The following is a 9,406-nucleotide window of genomic DNA, read 5'->3' on the forward strand; positions in this document are numbered from 1 at the left end:
CCCGGGCTCCGCTCTCGGGCCTCCTATGCCCCCGCCCCGGCCTCCACCCACCGAGCCCCGAGCAGCCCCCGCCTGTGTCCTTCTGGGCGGCACACGGCCAGCCTCCCCTTCTGCCCCCCTGCCGCCCGCAATCCCCCACCCCCCGCGAGTTGAGGGCTGGACGCTTGCTTCACGTATTATTCAAAATCGCAAACATTTATGGAGTGCTCTCCAAGTACCAGGCACTGTGCGGGGGGCCGGGGCTTCAAAGACCACCGAGACAGACAGCCTGGATCTGAGGAACTCCCGTGCCGGACGGGGCACCAGTCAGACGCGAGGGCAAGTGGCTGTAACAATGCAGCGTGCTGGGGAAGATTTATCGGTGCACTGTGCCCTGGGGGCGCGGAGAAGGGAGGGAGGAGAAGTGGAGCGGGGAGACTGCAAGGCTCAGTTCGGCCCGGGTGTAGGGGGTGGGGCTGCGGAGCGGGAGTGAGGGGCGGGGAGGGGCGAACGCAGCTTGTATGCAGGGGCTTCTCCTGGGCAACGGGCTCTGTGAAATGGCCGTGAAGATCACTGAGTTTTATTGTGCTCTCTTTATGCCCAGGTACTCCTCAGATCACTTTGCATCACATTAGCCCCGGAGATAGACACCATTATTATCTGGGCGCCGTAATTGAGGAAACTAAGGTTCAGGGGTTGAAGATGTGTATGGAAGAGAGGGCAGAAGAAGCTGCTGGGTGAGTGAGCAGGTGGCTGTGGGTATTAGAGAGTGAGGAGTAAGCGAGTGAGTTCCGTCCCCTGTCTCCCAGCAGCAGGGATCGCGCAGCAGCACTTGTCGGGAGTGGTGGACCCTGAGACTGCGTCTGGGAGTAAGTCTAGCATATTAAGAAGTGGAAATGAGTTCCCAGGACCCCAAAGCCTGCAGTACATGGGGGAGGCTGTCAATGGCAGAGTGTGTCACGGTGACATTTCCCCTCCTTCATCAAAAAGCACACCAGTGCTTCTCCAAACATAATGTGCCTGGGAATTATCTGGAGGTTGCATGGGGCTGGAGTGGTGCTGGTTTCTGCATTTCTAACAAGCTCCCGGGTGATGTGATGCTCCTTGTCTCGGGGACTCACTTTGAGTACAGAAAAGACTGCATGAGACATATTTTCACCTGGGAACTTAGTGTTGGAGAGATACCAAGAGCCATCTGATAAAAGGTCAAATGATTTTTGATGAGCTTACCAACAAATGATGCTGAAACAACTGGGTATTCATGTGAGGTGGGTGGGGGGAGGGGGGACTGCAATCCCTACCCACACCACATACAAAGTTCAATTTAAGAGGGACCATAGTCCAAAACATAAACTTAATTGATAAATCTTCTAGAAGAAAACATAGGAGAATATCTTCTTAGTCTTTTGGTAGGCAAAGATTTCTTAGAAAGGACATCAAAAGCAGAGACCCTAAAAAAATTGATAAATAGGGGCACCTGGGTGGCTCAGTCATTAAGTGTCTGCCTTCGGCTCAGGTCATGATCCCAGGGTCCTGGGATCGAGCCCCGCATCGGGCTCCCTGCTCGGCGGGAAGCCTGCTTCTCCCTCTCCCACTCCCCCTGCTTGTGTTCCCTCTCCCGCTGTGTCTCTCTGTCAAATAAATAAATAAAATCTTTAAAAAAAAAAAAAATTGATAAATAGACCTCATCTAAATTTAAACTTGTGTTTATCAAAAAACCCTATCAAGAAAATAGGCAAGCCACAGACTGAGAGGAAATATTCATAGCAGATGTATCTGGCAAAGGACCTGTTATCTGGAATAAAGAACTCCTGCTACTCATTGATAAAATACAAACAACACAGCCAAAAAAAAACCTGGCAAAAGATGTGAACGCACACTTCACAAAAGAATATAAATAGCTAATAAGCATAAGAAAAAGTGCTCATCCCATATCGTTAGTCATCAGGAAATATAAATTACAGCCCCCAGCAGGTATCACTGTGCATGCACTAGAGGGTGAGAGCAAAGAGTACTCCTAACACCTAAGGTGCTAAGGATGAGGAGCACCTGGAACTCTCCACCTGCTATGTGCATATAACATGGTACCACCACTTTGGAAAACTTTTTGGCAGCTCCTTTGAAAAAGTAAACATACATCTCCTGTGTGATCCCGCAATGCCATCCCTTGGTATTCATCCAAGAGAAATAAAACCATCTGGCCACAACAGCTGTATAAGAATATCCAATGCATCTTTATTCATAATAATAAAAAATGGAGGGGCACCTGGGTGGCTCAGTCGTTAAGCGTCTGCCTTCGGCTCAGGTCATGATCCCGGGGTCCTGGGATCGAGCCCCGCATCAGGATCCCTGCTCCGTGGGAAGCCTGCTTCTCTCTCTCCCACTCCCCCTGCTTGGGTTCTCTCTCTCGCTGTCTCTCTCTGTCAAATAAATAAATAAAGTCTTTAAAAATAAAAATAAATAAAAATAAAAATGGAGAGGTGATTGGGTGATGGACACTGGGGAGGGTATGTGCTCTAGTAAGTGCTGTGAATTGTGCAAGACTGTTGAATCTCAGATCTGTATCTCTGAAACAAATAATGCAATATATGTTAAGAAAGAAAAAAAAAAGAAGAATGTAGCAGGAGGGGAAGAATGAAGGGAGGGAAATCGGAGGGGTAGACGAACCATGAGAGACGATAGACTCTGAAAAACAAACTGAGGGTTCTAGAGGGGAGGGGGGTGGGAGGATGGGTTAGCCTGGTGATGGGTATTGAGGAGGGCACGTTCTGCATGGAGCACTGGGTGTTATGCACAAACAATGAATCATGGAACACTATATCTAAAACTAATGATGTAATGTATGGGGATTAACATAACAATAAAAAACTTTAAAAAAATAAAATAAAATAAAAATGGAGAACAATCCAGATATCCTTCAACAAGTGAGCGGATGAACTGTGGTATATCCATATGGTGGTATATTTGCTCATCATTAAAAAGAAAGAAACTACTATCCAAATATTATCCCCACCATGCAACAACATAGGTGAATGTCAAAATATATTATGCTGAATGAAAGAAGGCAGACAGAAAAACACATACTGGGGCGCCTGGGTGGCTCAGTCGTTAAGCGTCTGCCTTCGGCTCAGGTCATGATCCCGGGGTCCTGGGATCGAGTCCCACATCAGGCTCCCTGCTCGGTGTGAAGCCTGCTTCTCCCTCTCCCACTCCCCCTGCTTGTGTTCCCGCTCTCGCTAACTCTCTCTGTCAAATAAATAAATAAAATCTTAAAAAAAAAAAAAAAGAAAGAAGAACACATACTGTATCATTCCTGGGGTGTTGTGATCTCGATGCTGCCACTGGACAGGAGGACTTGACTGGTCCAGAAACCCAGAGTATTATTATTATTACGCATATTACCTAAATTACCCCAGAAGAGGGAGAACTATGAACAGACCCATTTCAATAGAGTAGAGTTGTTGGGGGCCCCATGCTCAGTCAGTAAAGCATGTGACTATCTCAGGATCATGAGGTCAAGCCCCATGCTGGACATGGAGCCTAGTTAAAATTAAAAAAAAAAAAAAAACATGGAGTAGAGTTGTCAAAAAATCGCTCCCTCAAAAAGCACTGGAGAGCTCTGCAGGAGAATTCAATCAAACACTTAAACAGGTACCCCGTACCTCTTCTAAAACATAGAGACAGAAGGAAATCTTCAAAATTTTTTTATGAAGTAAACACAGCATTGAGATTAAAACCTGTTGAAGAAAGCAAAAAACAAAGAAACCCAACCCCACAAACCTATCTCACTTATGAAAAAATCCTGAAAACTGTATGAGCGGACAATTTCACCAGAACACCAAAAAATAGTACACCATGATCAAGTAGAGTATATTCTAAAAAGGGCTTAGTATTTGGAAATTAAATGGTTTACTATTTGGAAATCTATTACTGTAACTCCACATAAAGTAATCTGTGAATAGAATAAAAAGTGAAAAATTAATATTCACTCTATAGATGCACCCATACATAATTTTTTAAAAATATCTTTCAAAAATGAAGGTGAACAAAAGGTTAAACGTAGAGTTACCGCATGATCCAGCAATTCCACTCCTAGATATGTACCCCGAGAGAGGAAAATGAAAACACAAAAACCTGTACAAGAAGGTTCAAGCAGCATTATTTGTGATAGCCAAAAAGTGGAAAAAACCCAATGTCTATCAACTGATAAATGGATATATAAAATGGGGCATCCCCATACAATGGAATAAAAAGAAACGAAATAATAAAAAGAAATGAAGTCCTGATATGTGCCACAATATGGAAGAACCTCAAAACATGATGCTAAATGGAAGAAGTCATTCATAAAAGACCACACATTGTATGATTCCATGAATATAAAGAATCCAGACTAAGCAAATTTACAGAGCCAGAAAGAGGTATGGTTGCCTAGGCTGGGGGAATGGAGGTGAGGAGTGAATGCTAATGGGTACGAGCTTTCTCTTTAAGATGATGAAAATGCTCTAAAATTAGATTATGGTGCTGGTTTTACAACCGTCTGTTGAATATACTAATCTCTGTGAATCTACTAAAAATGTTACTATTCAATCTCTGTATATACTAAAAACCATTGAGTTGTACACTTTAAATGGAGGGATTTTATGGTATGTAAATTATATCTCAATAAAGTTGTTTTTATAAAAAGCAAATGGACTAAAGCCTCCACTTATAAGGGATCATCAGACTGGATTTAAAAAGCAAGACTTAACTGTATGCTAGCTAGAAGAAACTCACTTTGAACATAAAAATACAGATACGATAAAAGAAAATGAAGGAATAAAGATGTACCTTGGAAATACTAATTAAGAAAGCTGAAGTGACTACATTAATGTCAGGCAAAGTAGACCTCAAAACGAGGAATATTACCAGGGATAAGGGAGGATATTTTATAATGAGAAGGAATCAGTTGGCCAAGAAGCCATATCAACCCTAACTGCATGAACATAATAGTCCAACCTCAAGGTGCCTGCCATCACCACAAGAGTTATTTAACATTGCTCTGGTGCGGCGGCCAATGTGAGTGGATGAGACAAAACAAAACAGGCATAGGGCGCCTGGGTGGCTCAGTCCATTAAGCGTCTGCTTTCAGGTCAAGTCATGATCTCAGGGTCCTGGGATCGAGCCCCATGTCGGGCTCTCTGCTCAGCGGGGAGTCTGCTTCTCCCTCTCCCACTCCCTCTCTCCTCTCTCTCTCAAATAAATAAATTAAATCTTAAAAAAAAAAAAATAGCAGGCATAGATACTAGAGAGAAGGAGGCAGCGCAGGTGGTATACCTAGAAATTCAAAATAATTGACCAAAAATAGAAATAGAAGGGGCACCTGGGTGGCTGTCGGTTAAGCGTCTGCCTTCGGGTCAGGTCATGATCTCAGGGTCCTGGGATCGAGTCCCACGTCGGGCTCCCTGCTCAGTGGAGAGCCTGCTTCTCCCTCTGCCTCTGCCGCTCCCCCTACTTGTGCTCTCTCTGTCTCTCTCTCGAATAAATAAATAAAATCTTTAAAAATAAATAAATAAAAATAGAAATAGAAGTACTGAGGAGATTAAGAGAGGGGAATATGCAATTCATATTACAAATTCAATAACTTTCCTATGAACAGAGATAGATAATTATAGTGTATAATGGAAGAAAAAATTGCAAACTAAGAGAGTAACCAAAAGATTGAATGCTTATTGATATATGGGGGAAAGGACCTTAAAAACACTAGTAAAACATATATACAACAAACAGTAACTCAAAAGATACAGAAAAGAATAGCTTAATGTCGTAAATATGTCATTTCGCTCTAAAATCCTCTCCAAACCCGATGCAATCCCAACTAAAGCATAAAAAGGATCTTCAGATGAAACTTTTAAAATGCTACCAAAATTCAGGGCACCTGGGTGGCTCAGTTGGTGAAGGGTCTACCTTCAGCTCAGGTCATGATCCCGGGATCTTGGGATCGAGCCCCACATCGGGATCCCTGTGGGGAACCTGCTGTTCCCCCTGCTTGTGCTCTCTCTCTCTCTGTCAAATAAATAAATAAAATCTTTTAAAAAATTAAAATAAAATAAAATGCTACCAAAATTCAACTGGAAAAATAAACATTCTAGAAATTGTAGAAAAGAAGAGTTATAGGACCAGGTGGGGTGGTGTGCAAGGTGCTAGCCCCACTGATATGAAACATTGCTGACATGAAAACAACTTTTTAAAGTTTAATACTGAAGAAACCATCAACAGCTAGACAAATAGAACAGACTAGAAAGTGCAGAAATAATCCTCATGTATATGGTAATTTAACTTTTTAGAAAGATGACATTATAAATAAGTGTGGGGGGAGGAATTACTAAAAAAAAATAGTGTGGGGACAACTAGCTACTCCTTATGCAAAAAGAAAAAAAGAAAGCTGGATCCCCACCTCACTACTCACACCAAAATACTTCTCCAGTAGATTTATTTTTGTAATCTTGGAGTGAGGGAAGGCCATTCTAAGCTAAAATCCAAACCCAAATCTATAAAGAAAAAGATACGTGTGACTAAGTGAAATGTAAACACTTTTATGGACAAAAATATTATTTGTAACGTGGTAGGATATGGCATGCAATATGATCAATATTTAAATTCTTTAATTTACAAACATTCACACAAATCAAAAAGATGGAAAAAAAGAAAAATGGCTAAAAAAATACTTTGCTACAAAAGAAAAAGATACAGTCAATAAACGTACAAAAAGATGCCCAACTTGACTCGTAATCAAAGGATTCTAAACCAAAATAAAAAGTGATGTCCCTTTTCACCTACTAAGACACAAAAATGTGTAAGTTTGTTGACATCTAATGTGGTCAAGGATGTAGGGAAATCAACAGGTTTATATTGGAAGGAGCGTTAATTGGTGCAAACTTTCTGGAAGAGCATTTAGCATATTATTTACCAAAACGTTTATGTGTACCTGTCCTTTAGCCCAGGGGTTATTTGGGCAAGCAGATTGGAAGGAAAAGTAGGCAGAAAGAGAAAGAGAAGGAGGTTTGGGTGGATGAGAATCTGGATTAGAGAGCTGGGGAGAGGGCTGCACCCCAGGACAGAGAAGGTGACTCAGGGCTGAGTTGGCCAAGATGGCTGGGGGCCCAGGCGGGGGTGGCATCACCGGGCCAGGGCTTGGTCAGGATGCAGTGGAAGAGGGAGAAGCAGGGAGCCTGACACGGGGCTCGATTCCAGGCCCCTGGGATCATGCCCTGAGCTGAAGGCAGACACTTGAACGAATAAACCACCCAGGTGCTTGGGATCTGTCTTTACAGGCAAAGGAGGGGAGAGGAAGGAACTCTGAAAAGGACAGAATGCCAGTGATCTTCAAAGAGGTGACACAAGGAACCCTTGAGGCTACACGTCTGCCTCCTTTGGTCTGGCACTCAGCCCAGACACGGAAGGGAACAGGGAATAATTCCAAGAGGAGAAATGGGCTCCCTCCAGAACAGGCATCAGGAGGGTGAGTCAGAAGGGTCTAAAGAAAGGACGATCTCAGCCCATCTACCTCTCAAGGAGAACAAGGGAAAGTACTTGTAACTACTTTTTTTTTTCCTGATAACTTGTCCTATTTATTGTTTTTGTTACTCCGTCTCAAAAACACAGTTTAGATTTGTGAAACAGGATGTGCACGCAGGAAAGTGCACGAACAAGACAACTTCACAAATCAGTGAAAAGTGAACACTCATGGAACCAGCACCTGGGGAGGGGAGGGGACTACACTGTGGGCCCCAGAAGGGCATCCCCCCCACCCCCCACTCCCCCCCCAGATGACAAATTCAACCACTGCCCTGACATCCATAGTAATTACTTCTGCTTTCTGGTTTTACCATCTAAGTGTATGTATCCCAATACAATGCCATTCTTTTGGTCTGTTTGTAAACTTTTCTAAACGGAATCATACAATGTGTCTTTTGTAAGCCTGGCTTCCTTCACTCAGCATAATCTTCTTTTACTACTTGATGAAAAGACCACCCTTCCCCCACTACTCTACTGTACCACCTGTCACCCATCAAGTGTCCGTACCATACCTCCTTTCGACCCAGGCAAGAGGGGCCCATGCCCTGGGCTGCCGGCTCCAGCACCCCCCCATTAGAAACACACACACACACACACACACACACACACACACACACACACACACGCACACACAATGTATCAAAGAACATACCACATGTTTCTTTTTTTTTTTTTTTTTTTAAGAACATACCACATGTTTCAACACATTCGGAAACTTCTTTGCAATTATTTCTTTCACGACTGCTGGGTCACATTCTCTGTCTTCTTTCTCCATGAGTCTCCAATAAACTGTATTCTAGACATTCTCACTTTATTCCCCATTTCTCTTACCTCCTCCCCTCTGTTTATCATCCTTTCATTTCTCTGTGCTTCCTTCCGGATGGTTTCTTCTGACCCATCTTTCAGTTCACTGTGACCATTTCAACTGTGTCTAATCTAAACCTCGTGCATTGGATTCTTCATTTTCATTATCACATTTTTTTTTTCAGTCCTGGAATTTTATGTCATTCTTCTTCAAATCTGCTATGTCATTTTGTATATTTTCCACTCGTCTGCCCAACATTTCAAGATTGATTGTACCTCCTTGAACAGAGTAAGAATAGTGTGTTAAGGCTGCTCCTGCTATTTTTTTTTAAGATTTTATTTATTTATTTATTTGTTTATTTATTTATTTATTTGAGAGAGCGAGAATGAGAGAGAGAGAGCACATGAGAGGGGGGAGGGTCAGAGGGAGAAGCAGACTCCTTGCTGAGTAGGAAGCCTGATGCGGGACTTGATCCTGGGACTCCAGGATCCTGACCTGAGCCAAAGGCAGTCACTTAACCAACTGAGCCACCCAGGCGCCCCAAGGCTGCACCTGCTATTTTCAGCATCTGTACTCAGCTGCCTCTGCACGGTTTCGCTGATGGACTCTTGTCTCCTCACACAGCTGGTTGTCTTCGATGATATATTGGATTGTATTTGCAAAAACAATTTTTACAGTAACTGGAGACTCAGGCAGATGCTATTTTCCTCCAGAAAGGATTTTTCATTGGTATCTTTATCTGGGGGTAGGGGTAGGGAGGGTCTTGCCAGATCAGGACCGTTTTAAATTCAAGTTTAAAGCTTGAAGCTTCCGGAGGCATCTAAATGGCAGGAGGCTGAGTGAAAGTCCATGGTTGGCCTCATTTATTTGCAGTTGAACCTTCTCCCAAAGTGCAGCCCTTTGGGGTTCTAGCCTAATGTGATAAAAATACATATACCAGGCGCGCCTGGGTGGCTCAGTCAGTTAAGCGTCTGCCTTCGGCTCAGGTCATGATCCCGGGGTCCTGGGATCGAGCCCCGCATCGGGCTCCCTGCTCAGTGGGGAGTCTGCTTCTCCCTCTGACCCTCC

The sequence above is a fragment of the Halichoerus grypus genome, chromosome 2 (assembly GCF_964656455.1).
Source record: "Halichoerus grypus chromosome 2, mHalGry1.hap1.1, whole genome shotgun sequence".
In the NCBI taxonomy this organism is placed as follows: Eukaryota; Metazoa; Chordata; class Mammalia; order Carnivora; family Phocidae; genus Halichoerus; species Halichoerus grypus.